The 22,412-nt window shown below is 42.2% G+C and overlaps 1 pseudogene; it reads left to right on the top strand.

The window, feature by feature from the left end:
• Positions 1 to 4,994: 4,994 nt before the first annotated feature.
• Positions 4,995 to 22,216, top strand: LOC135552132 (immunoglobulin kappa variable 3-15-like; annotated as a pseudogene).
• The last annotated feature ends 196 nt before the right edge of the window (positions 22,217 to 22,412 follow it).

The following is a 22,412-nucleotide window of genomic DNA, read 5'->3' as shown; positions in this document are numbered from 1 at the left end:
GAGCTACCTCTCTAGCATAGGTCTATTCGGTCAGTCTTTAACCTTATATATAGAGGTTATTTAAAATGTGTTTTAACATAGATTTTTCATGAGTTTGTAAAGCCACAACCAATGTTTATTTTAAGTGTGTTTGTGTTCGGAAACAGATACAGTGTAGCTGAGTCGGTAACACCACAACTCTAGTCCACATATTGTCCCTGAGCCGGAGGCCGGCATTCACCTGTGGCACATTATAAACTTTAATTTGAAGTCTTGGTCGTAGTAACCTCACGATGGGTATAGGGAGAATTTGAGTATCATGTAGTATCCTAAACCTACACCGAGCTGGGTTAATTAAATACTAATGACCATCTCTCATCATCAATCAATCAATTCCTAGCTCGTGCTGCTAGGTGACCTAAACTGGGACATGCTTAACACCCCGGCCATCCTACAATCTAAACTCGATGCCCTCAATCTCACACAAATGATCAATGAACCTACCAGGTACAACACCAAATCCATAAACATGGGCACCCTCAGAGATATCATCCTAACCAACTTGCCCTGCAAATACACCTCTGCTGTCTTCAACCAGGATCTCAGCGATCACTGCCTCATTGCCTGTATCCGTAATGGGTCTGCGGTCAAACAACGACCCCTCATCACCATCAAGCACTCCCTAAAACACTTCAAAGAGCAAGCCTTTCTAATTGAAAAACACTGTCACCATCAATAAATCCACGATAATTGAGAATTTCAATAAGCATTTTTCTACGGCTGGCCATGCTTTCCACCTGGCTTACCCCTACCCAGGTCAACAGCCCTGCACCCCACACAGCAACTCGCCCACGCCTCCCCCACTTCTCCTTCACCCAAATTCAGATAGCTGATGTTCTGAAAGAGCTGCAAAATCTGGACCCCTAAAAATCAGCGGGCTAGACAATCTGGACCTGCTCTTTCTAAAATTATCTGCAGAAATTGTTGCAACCCCTATTACTAGCTTGTTCAACCTCTCTTTCGTATCGTCTGAGATTCCCAAAGATTGGAAAGCTGCCGTTGTCATCCCCATCTACAAAGGGGAGACACTCTAGACCTAAACTGCGGCAGACCTATATCTATCCTACCCTGCCTTTCTAAGGTCTTCAAAAGCCAAGTTAACAAATAGATTAATGGCCATTTTGAATCCCACCGTAACTTCTCTGCTTTGCAATCTGGTTTCAGAGCTGGTCATGGGTGCACCTCAGCCACGCTCAAGGTCCTAAACGATGTCATAAACGCCATCGATAAGAGACAATACTGTACAGCCATATTCATCGAGCTGGCAAAGGCTTTCGACTCTGTCAATCACCACATTCTTTTCGGCAGACTCAACAGCCTTGGTTTCTCAAATGACTGCCTCATCTGGTTCACCAACTACTTCTCAGATAGAGTTCAGTGTGTCAAATCGAAGGGCCTCTTGTCCGGACCTCTGGCAGTCTCTATGGGGGTGCCACAGGGTTAAATTCGTCTCTGTATAAATCAATGATGTCTCTCTTGCTTCTGGTGATTCTCTGATTCACCTATACGCAGATGACACCATTCTGTATACTTCTGGCCCTTTTTTGGACACTATGTTAACTAACCTCCAGACGAGCTTCAACGCCATACAACACTCCTTCCATGGCCTCCAACTGCTTTTAAATGCTAGTAAAACTAAATGCATGCTCTTCAACCGATTACTGCCAGCACCCTCCCGCCTGACTAGCATCACTACTCTGGACGGTTCTGACCTAGAACATGTGAACAACTACATATACCTAGGTGTCTGGTTAGACTGTAAACTCTCCTTCCAGACTCACATTAAGCATCTCCAATCCAAAATGAAATCTGGAATCCTATTTCGCAACAAAGCCTCCTTTACTCATGCTGCCAAACATACCCTCGTAAAACTGACTATCCTACCGATCCTTGACTTCGGCAATGTCATTTACAAAATAGCCCCCAACACTCTACTCAGCAAACTGGAAGTATTCTATCACAGTGCCATCCGTTAAGTCACCATAGCCCCATATACTATCCACCACTGCGACCTGTATGCTCTCATTGGCTGGCCATCACTACATATTCGTCGCCAAACCCACTGGCTCCAGGTCATCTATAAGTCTTTGCTAGGTAAAGTCCCGCCTTATCTCAGCTCACTGATCACCTTAGCAACACCAACCCGTAGCAGGCGCTCCAGCAGGTATATTTCACTGGTCATCCCCAAAGCCAACACTTACCTTTGCCGCCTTTCCTTCCAGTTCTCTGCTGCCAATGACTGGGATGAATTGCAAAAATCACTGAAGCTGGAGTCATATCTCCCTCTCTAACTTTATGCATCACCTTTCAGAGCAGCTTACCGATCACTGTACCTGTACACAGCCAATTTGTAAATAGCACACACAACCACCTCATCCCCATATTATTACTTACCCTCTTGATCTTTTGCACCCCAGTATCTCTACTGCACATCATCATCGGCACATTTCAAGTGCTAATGCTAACTTGTGATTATTTCGCCTCTACTGCCTATTTATTGCCTTACCTCCCGACTCTTCTACCTTTGCACACACTGTACATATATTTTTTCTATTGTGTTATTGACTGTATGTTTGTTTATGTGTAACTCTGTGTTGTTGCATTTGTCACACTGCTTTGCTTTATCTTGGCCAGGTGTAGTCGTAATTGAGAACTTGTTCTCAACTGGCCTACCTGGTTAAATATTTGTATTTATTTAAATGAGCTACCACTACCAGCCATGGCTAGCTAATTAGCTATTATTTATATATTATAATAACTGTATTCCCCAGTATTTGCGTGATATTTGTTAACTAGCTAGCCTAAATGTAAAACCTAACACGTAGCCTACCTATCCATACTGTAGATGTTTACATTTACATTTAAGTCATTTAGCAGACGCTCTTATCCAGAGCGACTTACAAATTGGGTTAGTACTACTACTGCTGTAGACATAGATCACAACGTGTGTCTACAACATGAAGTTGAAACAGCGGACCTTGGAGGTGAGGCAGTCGTTTTGTAGCAGCAGCAGCATAACTAGACCATTTTTAAATTGTAAAGTTAGGCACATGATGACTTAGACACGCTTAAATATGCATTCTATTTGATATGTATACTGTTAAACAGTATAAATATAGAGCAGCAGAAGTGTATAGTTAGTACATTTAATGACACATATTGTTGAGTACATTATTTTAATCAGAAGCATTCTGATTTCTATGTTAGGGGCCGGTATTTTTTTTTTTTCATGGGGCCCCAAAATTCTGGCAAAGGCCCTGAATGTCACATGTCAAGCTTCAAATGAGACAGAGATGAACCAATGCAAATTAGCAACATCCTACAGCAATGACTTATAGAATGATTGAGCTATGTCAGAGGTGTAACTGCTGTGGTATGTTTATGTCGTGTCTGAGGTTTAATAGGCGTGGATTAAAAAATTCCACAGCTGCACATCTTATGCAGAAACATTTATACAGAAACTGTCATTAAATTGCGAAACAAAACCACACCCATCCTTCAAATATGTGTTAGATTGCAACCCTGATATGCTACGTTGAAACTCACTATACTCTGCTTCACAATTTGTGTTGTGTTGATTATACAAACTTTGATACACTTTTTCTCGATAACCAAATTAGATACAGAACAAGAAGTCTGAATATTAGTCAAAGATCTTTCTTCTAAATGAAATGTTTTTGCACTGTATTTCAGAAAAATATCTAATATCCCATGAATATTACTTTAATTATCACATGGAATGACCCAAAATCCTTAGGAAGTTGGCACATGGTATGGTTGTATGAGTTTCCATGGTGACAATACTTTTCTACTGATTGATAGTCCTGTATGTATATTCTCATTACAGGGCCACAAGCGGTAGCACTGGATCAAATGTAGACCCTTTGTTAACTAGACACCAGGCAATTGGAATTCATCCATTGGAAGATGTCAAAGTTGACCTGAATGAGGAGGGAACAGTTAGAAGATGGACAGTAGGCACAAATAATCTGAAGGCAAACAAAACAGTGTTACTCATGGGAGCGACTGGAGTGGGAAAATCAACTCTCATCAATTATATTGCCAACTACATCCTTGGGGTCAATTTCGAGGACAACAAAAGATTCCAATTAATACCAGATTTTTTTTAAAGTGTCAAACTGCATCTCAAACTACTGCCATCAACTCATTACTAAAAACCCTCAAGAATTGTTTAAGTCAAAAAATGGAGTGCACCAAATTGATGCCGTGTGTTTGTTTTTAGAGAGGATGAGGTTTGTCTCACCCTCACCCAACACTACATATTTGAGTCAATCCTTTCCATATTTGGAAAAGACATTGAAAAAAAACATCCTGGCACTCATCACATTTGCAAGCAGAGGCAATCATCCTCCCCCTGCTCTTAATGCCATTAAGGAAGCAGGGATTCCATGTTCAAAAGAGACTAAAATTCAACATGACATCATTCACAAACAGATCAGCTGATCCACATATAACAATAAATAATAAAAGACATTGGGCAATGGGAGAGAAAAGCATGACAAAGTTCATCAACCTACTAACAATGCTGGAAAGAAGAACAACGCTGGAAAGAAGAAGCTTGCAGCTGACCCAAGAAGTGCTAGAGGAACGCAGACATCTTGAGGCTTGTATTGATGGGATGGAAGATCAGCTAAAGGTAACGCTTTACAAACAGATCGAACTTAAAGAAATTCATCACTATCACATTTGTAAGAGTTGAATCTGAAAAGATGGCAACTAATTGCAACAACTGTGGAATGACTTGTCATCTAAGGTGTCCATTAGCACCACAGAAGCTGTTATTTCTTTGTGAAGCCATGAGAAACCGCCAGTGTAAAATTTCCCCAGTAAAATGTTCCTGGAAAGATCATGTCAAATAAAAGGTGATGTACCAGAGGGCCCCCAAAGTAGTGAAGAAAACATTCAATAATATCAAATTTAAGTATGGACAGGGACTAGGTGGAAAAATCACAGCAGAGGATATGGAAGAGAAGATTCAGTCTGAGATAAAAGAAGCAGACGACAAAGGAATCGAACTGCTGGAGACTTCATACAAATGTGTGGCAAGACTGGAGGAGATTGCACTGAGACCCAATCCATTGACAGCAGAGGAATACATTGATCGTCTGATTCGTAGAGAAACAGAAAATATCTACAGGGTAAAGAAACTTCAGGAAATGAAGGCAAAAGCTCTGCTGATATCTTCAATGACCAAGGAAAAACTTGAACAAGGAACAGGATGAGTTCTTGAGAAAATGAAAGGATAGAAATTCATGATTAGATATCATACAAACCAGTAAGAGTGTGTAAGTGTGGATAAAATCAGCTTGTCAGCACATTGACTGTTGTCAGGCAATCCTGATAGAGAACTGATTCAAGAGTATCTGCTGTCAGCAAGAAGCGTTAGACAGAAGAGATCCTCAAACAAAAGCTGACACGTATGTCTACATTACTAGGTGCGTTCAATGGAAATGAAAATATGTATAATGCAGCAACTTAGCTGTATTCTTAGCTGTATTCTCTACACCATCGATGCACCAACATATCCACAAGCTGCGCTATACCAAGGGACATTTTTATTGCAACGTTTGATTATGCTCATACTGAAAACATCCAATAGTAAGTATTGGACTGCAAGAATAGGCTAACAGGTGACAATGATTTGTGTATCAAACATTAGTTTGATATTTAGACACTAAACCAAATGTATTTTGAAAGGACCAAGCTTTGTTTCCACTATATGTTAATCATGTTGATTGTGCAATTTATTCAATACTTTTCACTTTACATAGTTAATGACGTCATTTAATTGGAATGTTGGAATGTTGTCTTTTTTTTGTTTCCACATGTATAGGAACTCATCAGTCCAGCTGTGTCATGACTGTTCTATTGAAAGTGGTTTCATTATCGACTAACATATCTAATGTAGATATGGTTTTTTTGCACAGCAGTGGCTTCTTTTGTGGTGTCCTCCCATGAACACCATTCTTGTTTAGTGTTTTCCGTATCGTAGACTCAAAAGAGATGTTAGCATGTTCCAGAGATTTCTGCAAGTCTTTAGCTGAAACTAGGATTCTTCTTAACCTCATTGAGCATTCTGCATGGTGCTCTTGCAGTCATCTTTGCAGGAAGGCCACTCCTAGGGAGAGTAGGACAGTGCTGAACTTTCTCCATTTATAGACAATTGGTCTTACTGTGAATTGATGAACATCAGGGCTCTTAGAGATACTTTTGTAACCCTTTCCAGCTTTATGCAAGTCAACAATTCTTAAACTTAGGTCTTCTGAGATCTCTTTTGTTCGAGGCATGGTTCACATCAGACAATTAGTTAGGTTTTCTCTGCTTTAGACCACCCTTACATTTTGCAATGTCTTCTATCCTGGATGAATACGAGGACTCGCTGAATAGCAGGCACCCTGTGCAACACAGTAGCCGCCTGTCTGCTGCCAACATCGGCATGACACACTCCGGTACTGGGGCAAGGCTACATCTCTGTCACGGCAGATTTCCTCCTCTTCGTCTGAAGAGGAGTAAGGATTGGACCAAGATGCGGCGTGGTAAGTGTTCGTCATTTTAATGGAAAAACTGAACACTACAAAACAACAACGTGACAACCGTGACGCTAATGAAACTGTGCTAACAAGCAACATAACATAGACAATAACCCACAATGACAAAACAGGTTACCTAAATATGGTTCCAATTCAGAGACAATGACTAACACCTGCCTCTGATTGAGAACCATATCAGGCCAAACACAGAAACAAATAAACAACATAGAATGCCCACTCAGATCACACCCTGACCAAACAAAACATTTAAACATACAAAGCAAACTATGCTCAGGGTGTGACAATCTCCAATCTCGTCTCATTGATCGGACTCCAGGTTAGCTGACTCCTGACTTCAATTAGCTTTAGGAGAAGTCATTAGCCTAGGGGTTCACATACATATTCCAACCTACACCTACATACTTTTTTCTTTCAACTGTACATACATCTGGAATAATTAAATGAAGACATGTGCATAGTGTGAATATCAAATGAAAACATGTATAATTCCACTCATTGAATCATATGCTCATTGTACAATTTATATGACTATGTATAGTTCCCAGAAAAACAATACTTACAGTTGTAAGATGTCTGTGTATGTGTATGTGATATATGTTTTTGTGAGATAAATACATTAATACTTTCATTCTATGGATGTAATATGTGTTGTAAAAAATATGCTTTTCCATGCGTGTAATTTGATTTCCAATTCAATGATACTTACATTTTTTGTTACAATATTTTTATTTAATTTAAATTTGACGATAGTTTGAATAAAATACAAATATGATGGTAATTCAAATAATATTTAAAATTACTACTATACATATTTAAGGCAGAATCAATGTCATCCTGTCTGGTACCAATGAAATCCTATTTTATGTTCATATTTATATACAGTACCAGTCAAAGGTTTGGACACATCTACTCATTCAAGGGGTTTTCTTTACTTTTACTATTTTCCACATTGTAGAATAATAAGGAAGACATCAAAACTATGAAATAACACATGAATTCATGTATAACCAAAAAAGTGTTAAACAAATCAAAATATATTGTATAGTTGAGATTCTTCAAAGTAGCCACCCTTTGCCTTGATGACAGCTTTGCACACTCATGGCATTCTCTCAACCATCTTCATGAGGAATGCTTTTCCAACAGTCTTGAAGGAGTTCCAACATATGCTGAGCACTTGTTGGCTGCTTTTCTTTCACTCTGCGATCCAACTCATCGCAAACCATTTCAGTTGTGTTGAGGCCGGGTGATTGTACAGTTCGGTTGAGGTCGGGTGATTGTGGAGGCCAGGTCATCTGATGCAGCACTCCATCACTCTCCTTCTTGGTCAAATAGCCCTTACACAGCCAGGAGATGTGTTGGGTTATTGTCTTGTTGAAAAACAAATGATAGTCCCACTAAGTGCAAACCAGATGAGATGATGTATTGTTGCAGAATGCTGTGGTAGCCATGCTGGTTAAGTGTGCCTTGAATTCTAAATAAATCACAGACAGTGTCACCAGAAAAGCACCCCCACACCATCACACCTCCTCCTCCATGCTTCACGGTGAGAACCACACATGAGGAGAGCATCTGTTCACCTACTCTGCGTCTCACAAAGACACGGCGGTTGGAGCCAAACATCTCAAATTTGGACTCATCAGACCAAAGGAAGGATTTCCACCGGTCTAATGCCCATTGCTCATGTTTCTTGGCCCAAGGAAGTCTCTTCTTCTTATTGGTGTCCTTCAGTAGTGGTTTCTTCACAGCAATTTGACCATGAAGGCCTGATTCACGCAGTCTCCTCTGAACAGTTGATGTTGAGATGTGTGTTACTTGAACTCTGTGAAGCATTTATTTGGGCTGTAATTTCTAATGAACTTATCCTCTGCAGCAGAGGTAATTCTGGGTCTTCCTTTCCTGTGGCGGTCCTCATGAGAGCCAGTTTCATGATACCGCTTGATGGTTTTTGCGACTGCACTCGAAGAAACTTTCAAAGTTATTGAAATGTTCCTCATTGACTGACCTTCATGTCTTAAAGTAATGATGGACTGCCGTTTCTCTTTGCTTATTTGAGCTGTTTTTGCCATGATATGGACATGGTCTTTCACCGAGTAAGGCTATCTTCTGTATACCACCACTACCTTGACACAACACAGCTGATTGGCTCAAACACATTAAGGAAGGAAATTCCACAAATTAACTTTTAACAAGGCACACCTGTTAATTGAAATGCATTCTAGGTGACTACCTCATGAAGCTGTTTGAGAGAATGTCAAGAGTGTGCAAAGCTGTCATCAATGCAAAGGGTGGCTACTTTGAAGATGCTCAAATATTAAATATATGTTAATTATGTGTAGATTGCTGAGAAAAATATTATATGTAATCCATTTTAGAATAAGTATGTAACATAACAAAATGTGGAAAAAGTCAAGGAGTCTGAATACTTTCCGAAGGCACTGTATATACCGAGTGTACAAAACATTAAGAAACCTGCTCTTTCTTTGACTTAGACTGACCATGTGAATCCAGGTGCTATGATACTTTATCACCTGTTAAATCCACTTCAATCAGGGAGGAGACAGGATAAAGAAGGATTTTTAAGTCATGAGACAATTGAGACATGGATTGCATATTAGTATCATTCAGAGGGTGAAAGGGCAAAACAAAAGATTTAAGTGCCTTTGAACAGGGTATAGTATGGTAACAGGCGCACCAGATTGATTGTGTCAAGTACTGGGTTTTTCACGCTAAACAGTTTCCTGTGTGTATCAAGAATGGTCCACCACCCAAAGGACATCCATCCAACGGCAGGCCAGTGGTCAAATATGGTAATTGATGAAAGAGGACAAAGGAGGCTGACACGAATTGTGCAGAGCAACAGACGGGCTACTCAACTGACTGTCCAGTACAACAATGGTGCCCAAAGACCCATAAAAGAAGGCACAACTCGTCGTACCATGACACGAATGGAGTATGGCAGCCGACGACGTTACAGAGATCCACTTCTTTCAGCTCATAGCAAGAAACTGCAGTAGTAGTGGGCTGAGGAATGAAAACACTGGAGAAGTGGAAAAACTGCTGTTTCACTCTGATGGGAGGACTAGAATATGGATAAAACCACATGAATACATGCATCCATCATGCCGCTTGTCAACATTACAGGCTGGTGGTGGTGTGATGGTGTGGGGTGTGTTTTCATGGCACACATTGGGCCCCTTGATAAAAGTGGAGCAATGTTTTAATGCCTCACGATATCTGAACATCATTGCCATTCAGGTGCATCCCTTCATGGCAGAAGTGTATCCATCTGCAAATTTATTTTTTAAGCAGGATAATGCCCCATGTCACAAAGCTACGATTGTCCAGGAATGGCTCCATGAACATGGCACTGAATTCATCTTACTGCAGTGGCCTGCCCAGTCACCAGATCTCAATCAGGTTGAGATTCTGTGGGATGAGTTGGAGCGAGCTATTCGGATTAGGGATCCATTACAGCCGACTTGACACAACTCCGTGAAGTATTGGAGTCAACATGAGCCAGCATCCGTGTGGAACGCTGTCGAACACCTTGTAGAGTCCATGCTCCAACGAATTGAGGTGATTGTGATGGAAAAGGGGGTGCAACTCAATTTTAGAAAAGTGATCCTAATGTTTTTTATACACTCAGTATAGATCCACACGGGCACCGTGGCCAGGCCACAGGATGTCGGAGGACACCAGGTTCGGCATGAGGCACACGGTAAAGTTGGCGCGTCGGGACGAGCAGAGCAGAATGACAACCAGGACAACTATGTTACCAGGGAGGACCAGTGCACAGCACAGCCCCAGGCTCAAAATCAGATGGCCCTAATCCGGGGTGGTGGTGTCCAAGAGTGAAGTATTAGAGGAGTTATGGTTCTCCACGGTCTGTGAAATAAAAAGAGAAAAGATCTAAGGGCTATCTGGAAGACAGTAGACTTTAGACATCTAAGGTGCTTGACACCCCAAAATAGATACAGTTAAAACAGTCTGTGCACTGCTTGAAATCCTCTCAAGTTTCTTCTCTTCTCTTACCATAAGGAATGATATGTGTTAACTGCCTCTGGTCAACTTTCTTTCAATGAGGTGTGTGTGTGTGTGACAGAGGGGGAGAGATTTGTTTGGTATCTAACCATAAACAGTTAGATGCGTCCTATTTTGTCATTCAGGCTACGGCCAACCCGATTCTCACAAATAGATATTTCAAAATGTAGCACACGACACTGAGACCCCTCCAAGAGGTGCACGTTTCAGTTTTTGCACTAACACTAAACAGCTGAGTCAAATTATGAAAGCTTGATGATTAGTTGATTATTTGAATCAACTGTGTAGTGCTAGGGCAAAAACCAAAACGTGCAACCCTTTGGGTCCCGAGGACCGAATTTGGGAAACACTGACATAGGCAAAACTTCTACTGCAGATGTCTCTAGGGGCCAGCCTCTCAGTTTATTTTTTTACTTTTTACCCCCATAGAAAAATCTAAAATTTTCAGTGATTTTAACTATGTGTAAAAAGTTGATTCAAACTTTTGAAGGATAAATGGAGGAGTAACGGATTCTTCATGCATTTAATCCATGTCTGTGAATGTATGGACATGCTACGGTGCTGCCATCTAGTGGTAAGATAAGGGTGATACGGGTAGAAGAACATTTCAAACATGCCACTTGGCACTCACTGGTTGAATCAACGTTGTTTACATGTAATTTCAATGAAATTATGTTTAACCAACGTGGAATAGACGTTGATTTGACATTTGTGCCCAGTGGGATGTTTGCACGTTTAATTTCCTCCCCGCCACAGATTCCAGCATAAATCTACCATGATAACTGCTATCTGATGTTATCTTCATTTGGAAGCTATTGACAATAACTGGTAATTTGTAGAAATCACATTTATTTGTAGATACACTTAGAGAGTCCTCATACGTAGCCTACCGGAATTCTCCTTCATCACTTCATTGACCTCTCCTTCTTCTATCCCTCTATTTGTCTGTCCTTTATTTCATGTTTGAATTAGTTTCACTGTCCAAGTATTATCTTTTGTCAGTTAAAATCTTAACCTTTTACAGTCACTGTCACCATCTCAAACAGCCAATCCGTTCTTTCCAATCAGAATTCACAATGTGGGCGGGTGGGTCTGTCAATACTAGTCACGGTCAATCGAGACCAGTGGAGCCTCCTCAGAGGAGGAAGGGGAGGACCATACACCTCAGTGAATTTCTTAAAAATAAAATTGTAAAGCATAAAAAAATAGTTACTTTTAAGATAAAGCTATACTTCACCAAATAATTGATTAAAACACACTATTTTGTAAAGAAGGTCTACAGTAGCCCCAACAACACTCTGTAGGGTAGCACCATGGTGTAGCCGGAGGACAGCTATCTTCCATCCTCTTCTGGGTATATTGACTTCATTACAAAACATAGGAGGCTCATGGTTCTCACCCCCCTCAATAGACTTACACAGCTACTATGGCAACTTCCAGAAGATGTCCTCCAACCTATCAGAACTCTTGCAGCATGAACTGACATGTTGTCCACGCAATCAAAGTATCAGAGAATGAATCTAGTAGTGAAAGCATAAGCTACAGCTAGCTAGCACTGCAGTGCATAAATTGTGGTGAGTAAGTGACTCAAAGAGAGAGAAAGACAGTAGTTGAACAGTTTTGAACAAAATCATTTCTTCCAAAATGAAAGAGAAGGAAGAGAGAAGTAAGTGTCACTTACTTAGCTAACAAATGCAGTGAACGTTAGCTAGTTTATCCAACTGAAACACCCTGCTCAAACTGAGGGATGCTATGTTAACTAGCTGGCTATGACTTTCCAACACAACACTGGAACTCTACCAAGTCAAGGTAAGCTTTTGGTTTTACTAATTTGTAACTGCTTACTGACTGTACACTAACATTACTGCATGATTGTAGTGGGTTTACTAATGCCTTAGTTCTATTAGCTATGCTGACTATGGGGTGACTTTAGCTAATATGGTGACAACTATGTAGGCAGTGTGTAGCGATTTGGATTAGAACGTTTTCTTTTTCCTGGTCACATACAGCAGATGTGTTGTGCATTGAAGTCCACAAGAGAAGGGAAGAGATGAGAGGAGGAGAGCACATAGATGCGAGAAGGAATACAACATGGCTGCTATGAAAGTGAACTGTGTTTAGGCGTGAGATCAGGATGTATTCCTTCCACCGATTCTGGTGAAAAACATTTCTTAAAAACAGAAGCAAATGGGACAAAACAGGGGTAAACCTACCTGAATTTGTCCAATAGAAACTCATTAGACTAATGATTACACCCTCAATCAGCTAGATGCAGGCAAGAATGTGCAAGGCGGTATTGAAGGTCACTGTCTCTCACCTCAAATTTGTCTCTCGACCTGTATGCACCTACGTTGTAAACTGTCATTCATAGGATAGGTTGTAGCAACCTCATGATGGGTATAGGGACAATTTGAGTATCATATCGTATCCTAAACCTATCGCTGTTACATTGACAGTCATCCAATTTGAGGTAATAACGCCATGCTTATGAAAAACTAATTGTCCTCCCTCGTCTTAAACGGCACTGACAGCCACTGATCGAGACCCATCTATCCAGATGGTATGCAGTGTGCGGAATCATGTAGTAACCAAAAAAGTGTTAAACAAATCAAAATATATTTTATATTTGAGATTCTTCAAAGTAGCCACCCTCTGCCTTGATGACAGCTTTGTATTCTCTCAACCAGGTTCATTACATTACATTACATTTAAGTCATTTAGCAGACGCTCTTATCCAGAGCGACTTACAAATTGGTGAATTCACCTTCTGACATCCAGTGGAACAGCCACTTTACAATAGTGCATCTAAATCATTTAAGGGGGGTGAGAAGGATTACTTTATCCTATCCTAGGTATTCCTTGAAGAGGTGGGGTTTCAGGTGTCTCCGGAAGGTGGTGATTGACTCCGCTGTCCTGGCGTCGTGAGGGAGTTTGTTCCACCATTGGGGGGCCAGAGCAGCGAACAGTTTTGACTGGGCTGAGCGGGAACTGTACTTCCTCAGTGGTAGGGAGGCGAGCAGGCCAGAGGTGGATGAACGCAGTGCCCTTGTTTGGGTGTAGGGCCTGATCAGAGCCTGGAGATACTGCGGTGCCGTTCCCCTCACAGCTCCGTAGGCAAGCACCATGGTCTTGTAGCGGATGCGAGCTTCAACTGGAAGCCAGTGGAGAGAGCGGAGGAGCGGGGTGACGTGAGAGAACTTGGGAAGGTTGAACACCAGACGGGCTGCGGCGTTCTGGATGAGTTGTAGGGGTTTAATGGCACAGGCAGGGAGCCCAGCCAACAGCGAGTTGCAGTAATCCAGACGGGAGATGACAAGTGCCTGGATTAGGACCTGCGCCGCTTCCTGTGTGAGGCAGGGTCGTACTCTGCGGATGTTGTAGAGCATGAACCTACAGGAACGGGCCACTGCCATGATGTTAGTTGAGAACGACAGGGTGTTGTCCAGGATCACGCCAAGGTTCTTAGCGCTCTGGGAGGAGGACCAAATGGAGTTGTCAACCGTGATGGCGAGATCATGGAACGGGCAGTCCTTCCCCGGGAGGAAGAGCAGCTCCGTCTTGCCGAGGTTCAGCTTGAGGTGGTGATCCGTCATCCACACTGATATGTCTGCCAGACATGCAGAGATGCGATTCACCACCTGGTCATCAGAAGGGGGAAAGGAGAAGATTAATTGTGTGTCGTCTGCATAGCAATGATAGGAGAGACCATGTGAGGTTATGACAGAGCCAAGTGACTTGGTGTATAGCGAGAATAGGAGAGGGCCTAGAACAGAGCCCTGGGGGACACCAGTGGTGAGAGTGCGTGGCGAGGAGACAGATTCTCGCCACGCCACCTGGTAGGAGCGACCTGTCAGGTAGGACGCAATCCAAGCGTGGGCCGCGCCGGAGATGCCCAACTCGGAGAGGGTGGAGAGGAGGATCTGATGGTTCACAGTATCGAAGGCAGCCGATAGGTCTAGAAAGATGAGAGCAGAGGAGAGAGAGTTAGCTTTAGCAGTGCGGAGCGCCTCCGTGATACAGAGAAGAGCAGTCTCAGTTGAATGACTAGTCTTGAAACCTGACTGATTTGGATCAAGAAGGTCATTCTGAGAGAGATAGCGGGAGAGCTGGCCAAGGACGGCACGTTCAAGAGTTTTGGAGAGAAAAGAAAGAAGGGATACTGGTCTGTAGTTGTTGACATCGGAGGGGTCGAGTGTAGGTTTTTTCAGAAGGGGTGCAACTCTCGCTCTCTTGAAGACGGAAGGGACGTAGCCAGCGGTCAGGGATGAGTTGATGAGCGAGGTGAGGTAAGGGAGAAGGTCTCCGGAAATGGTCTGGAGAAGAGAGGAGGGGATAGGGTCAAGCGGGCAGGTTGTTGGGCGGCCGGCCGTCACAAGAAGCGAGATTTCATCTGGAGAGAGAGGGGAGAAAGAGGTCAGAGCACAGGGTAGGGCAGTGTGAGCAGAACCAGCGGTGTCGTTTGACTTAGCAAACGAGGATCGGATGTCGTCGACCTTCTTTTCAAAATGGTTGACGAAGTCATCTGCAGAGAGGGAGGAGGGGGGGGAGGGGGAGGAGGATTTAGGAGGGAGGAGAAGGTGGCAAAGAGCTTCCTAGGGTTAGAGGCAGATACTTGGAATTTAGAGTGGTAGAAAGTGGCTTTAGCAGCAGAGACAGAGGAGGAAAATGTAGAGAGGAGGTAGTGAAAGGATGCCAGGTCCGCAGGGAGGCGAGTTTTCCTCCATTTCCGCTCGGCTGCCCGGAGCACTGTTCTGTGAGCTCGCAATGAGTCGTCGCGCCACGGAGCGGGAGGGGAGGACCGAGCCGGCCTGGAGGATAGGGGACATAGAGAGTCAAAGGATGCAGAAAGGCAAGAGAGGAGGGTTGAGGAGGCAGAATCAGGAGATAGGTTGGAGAAGGTATGAGCAGAGGGAAGAGATGATAGGATGGAAGAGGAGAGAGTAGCGGGGGAGAGAGAGCGAAGGTTGGGACGGCGCGATACCATCCGAGTAGGGGCAGTGTGGGAAGTGTTGGATGAGAGCGAGAGGGAAAAGGATACAAGGTAGTGGTCGGAGACTTGGAGGGGAGTTGCAATGAGGTTAGTGGAAGAACAGCATCTAGTAAAGATGAGGTCGAGCGTATTGCCTGCCTTGTGAGTAGGGGGGAAGGTGAGAGGGTGAGGTCAAAAGAGGAGAGGAATGGAAAGAAGGAGGCAGAGAGGAATGAGTCAAAGGTAGACGTGGGGAGGTTAAAGTCGCCCAGGACTGTGAGAGGTGAGCCGTCCTCAGGAAAGGAGCTTATCAAGGCATCAAGCTCATTGATGAACTCTCCGAGGAACCTGGAGGGCGATAAATGATAAGGATGTTAAGCTTGAAAGGGCTGGTAACTGTGACAGCATGGAATTCAAAGGAGGCGATAGACAGATGGGTAAGGGGAGAAAGAGAGAATGACCACTTGGGAGAGATGAGGATCCCGGTGCCACCACCCCGCTGACCAGAAGCTCTCGGGGTGTGCGAGAACACGTGGGCGGACGAAGAGAGAGCAGTGGGAGTAGCAGTGTTATCTGTGGTGATCCATGTTTCCGTCAGTGCCAAGAAGTCGAGGGACTGGAGGGAGGCATAGGCTGAGATGAACTCTGCCTTGTTGGCCGCAGATCGGCAGTTCCAGAGGCTACCGGAGACCTGGAACTCCACGTGGGTCGTGCGCGCTGGGACCACCAGATTAGGGTGGCCGCGGCCACGCGGTGTGGAGCGTTTGTATGGTCTGTGCAGAGAGGAGAGAACAGGGATAGATAGACACATAGTTGACAGGCTACAGAAGAGGCTACGCTAATGCAAAGGAGATTGGAATGACAAGTGGACTACACGTCTCGAATGTTCAGAAAGTTAAGCTTACGTAGCAAGAATCTTATTGACTAAAATGATTGAAATGATACAGTACTGCTGGAGTAGGCTAGCTGGCAGTGGCTGCGTTGTTGACACTACACTAATCAAGTCATTCCGTCGAGTGTAATAGTTTCTACAGTGCTGCTATTCGGGGGCTAGCTGGCTAGCTAGCAGTGTTGATTACGTTACGTTACGTTAAAAGAACGACAATAGCTGGCTAGCTAACCTAGAAAATCGCTCTAGACTACACAATTGTCTTAGATACAAAGACGGCTATGTAGCTAGCTAGCTACGATCAAACAAATCAAACCGTTGTACTGTAATGAAGTGAAATGAAAATGTGATACTACCTGTGGAGCGAAGCGGAATGTTGACCGGGTTGTTGAAGTTAATTCGGTAGACGTTGGCTAGCTGTTGGCTAGCTAGCTAGCAGTATCTCTTACGTTAAGGACGACAAATAGCTGGCTAGCTAACCTCGGTAAATTAAGATAATCACTCTAAGTCTACACACTCTAAACTACACAATTATCTTGGATACGAAGACAGCAAAGACAACTATGTAGCTAGCTAACACTACACTAATCGAGTCGTTCAGTTGAGTGTAATAGTTTCTACAGTGCTAGTAGACGGTAGACGTTAGCTATCTGCTGGGCAGAGAGCAGTGTAGACTACGTTAGGACGACGAAATACGATAATTACGCAGTTATCTTTGATACAAAGACGGCTATGTAGCTAGCTAAGAAGAAATTGCTAAGATTAGACAAATCAAACCGTTGTACTATAATGAAATGTAATGGAAATGTAATGAAAAGTTATACTACCTGCGGACCGAAGTGTAGATGCGACCGCTCGCTCCAACCCGGAACCGGAAGGTTCATGAGGTAGTCACCTGGAATGCATTTCAATTAATAGTTGCGCCCTGTTAAAAGTTAATTTGTGGAATTTCCTTCCTAATGCATTTGAGCCAATCAAATGTTTTGTTACAAGGTAGGGGTGGAATACAGAAGATAGCCATTTTTGGTAAAAGACCAAGTCCATATTACTGCAAGAACAACTCAAATAAGCTAAGAGAAATGACAGTCCATCATTACTTTAAGACATGAAGGTCAGTCAATCCAGAAACTTTCAAGAAAATGGAAAGTTTCTTCAAGTGCAGTCCCCAAAACCATCAAGTGCTATGAAGAAGCTGGCTATCATAAGGACCGCCACAGGAAAGGAAGACCCAGAGTTACCTCTGCTGCAGAGGATAAGTTCATTAGGGTAACCAGCCTCAGAAATTGCAGACCAAATAAATGCTTCACAGAGTTCAAGCAACAGATACATCTCAACATCAACTGTTCAGATGAGACTGCGTGAATCAGGCCTTCATGGTCCAATTGCTGCAAAGAAACCACTACTAAAGGACACCAATAATAAGAAGAGACTTGCTTGGGCCAAGAAACACGAACAATGGACGAGCAGTTGGAAGTCTGTCCTTTGGTCTGATGAGTCCAAATTTGAGATGATTGGTTCCAACCGCTGTACCATAGTGAGATGCAGAGTAGGTGAACGGATGATCTCGGCATGTATGTTCCCCACCGTGAAGCATGGAGGAGGTGGTGTGATAGTGTGGGGGTGCTTTGCTGGTGACACTGTGATTTATTTAGAATTCAAGGCACACTTAACCAGCATGGCTACAACAACATGCTGCGATACGCCATCCCATCTGGTTTGCGCATCCCATCATTTGTTTTTCGACAGGACAATAACCCAACACACCTCCTGGCTGTGTAAGGTCTATTTGACCAAGGAGAGTGATGGAGTGCTGCATCAGATATATTTTGATTTGTTTAACACTTTTTTTGGTCACTACATTATTCCTTATGTGTTATTTCATAGTTTTGATGTCTTCACTATTATTCTACAATGTAGAGAATAGTACAAATAAAGAAAAACTCTTGAATGAGTTGGTGTGTGCAAACTTTTGCCTGGTGTTGTAGCTCTAAAGTAGTTCCACTTCCCGAGGAAGTAGGTTAAGCATACACATTGTGATTCTTGAGTTGATAACTATTCCCAACGACATGTTAGTGTGGAATGTTCCATTTCTCAACAGTAAAGGCAGGGTTATGTTATTGTAGACAGAAAGGTTATACTTACATTGACTTTTCCCGCAACTGGAGACCGGTTCCATTTGCTATATTACACAAATAACCTGAGGGAGCGTAGGCCAGGGTGACGGTTTGCTTGGGCAGAGAAGTGGGATTATTCAAATCAAATCTTCTGATGTAAAACACCTCGTCCTCTATCCAATCAAACTCCATGTCTGTAAGACTTCCTGCTTTGGTCCACAGCAATATTTCATAAGAACCGAGGGGTATAGCTAGTAATGGCATAGTCTCAGCACTGTCTGGTAACAATCCATAAATCCAACAATCTGATACATTCTGTAGTACAGAGACATGACAAGCTAATTGTTAGAAAGTGTTTGACCCAGGGAAAACCCATAATGTTCATGTCCTCCGCTTTCCACCAGACTCTGGGAGGCAAATTCGCCTTTCAGCAGGACAATAACCTAAAATATAAGGTCAAATATACATTGGAGTTTCTTATAAAGACGACATTCAATGTTCCTGTGTGTCCGAGTTAAATATTCTACTTAAATCGGCTTGAAAATCTATGGCAAGACTTGAAAATGGCTGTCTAGCAATGGTCAATAATAATTTTAACAGAGCTTGAAGAATTAAAAACATTATAATGTGCAAATATTGTACAATCCAGGTGTGCAAAGCTCTTAGAGACTTACCCAGAAAGACTCACATCTATAATCACTGCCAAAGGTGATTCTAACAAGTATTGACTCAGAGGGTTGAATACTTATGTATTTCTTTTAACACATGTTAGAATTAGAAATCCATTTTAATCCCAACTTGTAACACAACAAAATGTGGAAAAAGTCAAGGGGTGTGAATACTTTGTTAAAGCACTGCAGAAGCAGCAATTCTACTATTCAGCTTCCTTTACCTTCTCCTGGGACTGACAACCACTGTTGAGGGACATAAACCACTATGTAGGCGGGTCAAACTATGCATAATTTAAGATATAGCTGTTACAATATGTGGTTTATGATTTTTGTATTCTCAAATGTGATATACAGTAGACCTACCTTTGGAAACCGCAGACTTCATTTATCTGTGTGTGTGCGCCAGCGCGGTGCGTGTATTTGCATAAAATACATAGCATATCTGTCCTGCCTCATTGCTCCACATACTTTTAAGACCCCAGTGTTGATCAGTGACTGTTCACTTCTTTCAGAGCCACTGACACGCAGCACAATGATGATGTCACTGATTCTACTGCTGGGGACACTGGGGATCCTTGTTCAGGGTGAGAGACACTTTGACCAACTTGGATTCATGATTTGGCTGATTTGGCTTCAGAATTAAACTTAATTTGTGAATATTGAAGAAAATAATAAAAACAAATAATCTGGTTTTAATTCATCTGGTTTAAATTAATCATCTGGTTTTATCATGTTTCATGATAGAATGTGGAATATTTGCAATGTCTATTTGTTGTGATAACCTTATTAATCATTCCTTCTTCACTTATATTATATTTTTCAGACTCATCAGCAGATATAATAATGACAGTCTCCTAAATCTCAGTCTGTTAGTCCAGGAGAGACTGTCTCTATCAGCTGTACAGCCAGTTCAAGTACTGGTAATAATCTCCAGTGGTACCTGCAGAAATCTGAAGAAGCTCCTAAATTCCTGGTTTATTCTGGTACAAACGTCAGTCTGGGATTCCAGGTCGTTTCAGTGGCAGTGGATCTGGTAGTTCATTAACTCATTACACTCTGACCATCAGTGGAGTCCAGGCTGAAGATTCAGGAGATTACTACTGTCAGCAGGGTGCCAGCTATCCATTCACACAGTGTTAGAGCGTTGTACAAAACCCTCCCTCAGCTAAAGAGGAACTGCTCTGACTCAACAGCTGCAGATATACAGTCCCCCGTATTCTAAGGTATTCTAAACACCAATTCTTCACAATATGACTCTACAATACAATAATGTAGCTTATTGGCGAGACTTGCCTATAGACTATGATACTGTCCATACAATATCTCTCAATATATTCTGCAAAAATCTTTGTAAACACACTGGGACCAGTAATGATACAGAACTGTAGAAAATGCTTTCTTTTAAAGGACATGTTGAACAAAATTCAGAAAAGGTTTGTATATATATATTTTTTAAATATATGTATTTTCTTATTATAAAGAGCACCTGTTTCAGCACACAACAGAATGAATGTTGAACCTGTCCAAACACATCTTCCAAAATATTCATGCCCTACTTCTATACCCCCCAACTCTGAAAGTGAATACAGTCATATCGATTCCATTCAAGAAGTACCACTTTGATATCATTATTCTACATATATATCACAAATAATTGTAGTGTACATACTGTATACTGTATACACAGAGGGTTCTAAATGGAACCAAAAAAGGTTATCCTATGGGGACAGTTGAAGATTCATTTTGGAAGAAAAAAAAATAAGTGTAAAGTCTGCTTCCCCAGCCCATGTTCAGTTCTTTAGTCAGACACACAGCTGCCCCAGTCCTAGAGGTTTTGAGGCTGAGTGATTGTGAGCTCTGGTTGGGTTGAAACTCAGATTTACATGGGCAGGTTGACCACAACACTCCCAGAATACAGCAGTACCATGGCCAGATGTTCACCTGTTCCCAGAGAGTTCCACTGAGTTTCGAGCACATGTCTTCAGTATTAGAAACATCCAGAGACATATATTTAGAGAGTTAGCAGAAACCTCAATGTCCTAACTCTCTAAATACATGGCTCTGGTAACATCACAATGACCAATGATTTTACAGCACATGGCTTCAGTAGTAGTAGTACCATGATAAAGACGAGGGAGTTTAGAGCACATGGCTTCATTATTCATACCATGATAAAGAACAGTGAGTTTAGAGCACATGGGTTCAGTATTAGTACCATGAGAAAGACCAGTGATTGGATAACAACCGCAGACCCCGGACGCATTTATGCTTTCTGAAACCTAGCTCAAAAAAATCTATCACTGACAAAGACATTGGTTACAATGTTTTTCGGTCAGATCGCAAATCTAAGGGTGGTGGTGTTGCTGTATGTATAAAATACATGTTTTTATCAACCATTCTGGCTTCAGTTACCGAACCCAAGCAATTTGAATATCTGGCTTTGAATATAAATCTCTGTGCATCCTTGAATCCTGTAATTATAGACCCCCATCTGCTATTGCTGGCACTCTGGATGGTGTTTTTTAATTATTATCACAGATTGTCAAATCTGAATTTGTGCTTATGGGTAACCTGAACCTAGACTTGTTGACAACCAACTCTGATCAACTTAATACACTCTTACTCAGATTGTAAACAATGTAACAAGGTTGAATGCAAAGTGTCCTCTAAAATCCTCTTTGATTGGTCTTATTTTAACGAACACTCCACGTCGTTTTAATGCTTCTGGTGTTTTTGCAAATCATATAAGTGATTACTTGCCTAGTTAAATAAAGGTCAAAAATCAAATAAACCATTTTTTTAATTACTACGCTGTGGCCTGTGGAAGGGATGGTAAAACTCCTAAACTACATTATCTCCATGCATCACCACGAAAACGGAAACAGTTTGATGCACAGGGTTTGTTACATTACATTTTTAATATTGCCTGGAATAAAGTTGAATTCATCCCTGATGTTGAATTAGCTTTTCTTTACTTCCATAAAACCTTCCAGGATGTATGCAACAAGCATGCCCCTTTCAAACAATACAGAATTAAGGGCAGAGACAACTCTTGGTTCTCAGATGAACTAGCTGAAATCATAAGGATTGCTATGTAGGCTAAAGCAAGAAGGTCTG

Source organism: Oncorhynchus masou, chromosome 13 (genome assembly GCF_036934945.1).
Source record: "Oncorhynchus masou masou isolate Uvic2021 chromosome 13, UVic_Omas_1.1, whole genome shotgun sequence".
NCBI lineage: Eukaryota > Metazoa > Chordata > Actinopteri > Salmoniformes > Salmonidae > Oncorhynchus > Oncorhynchus masou.
This window is presented reverse-complemented; position numbering and strand designations above follow the sequence as displayed.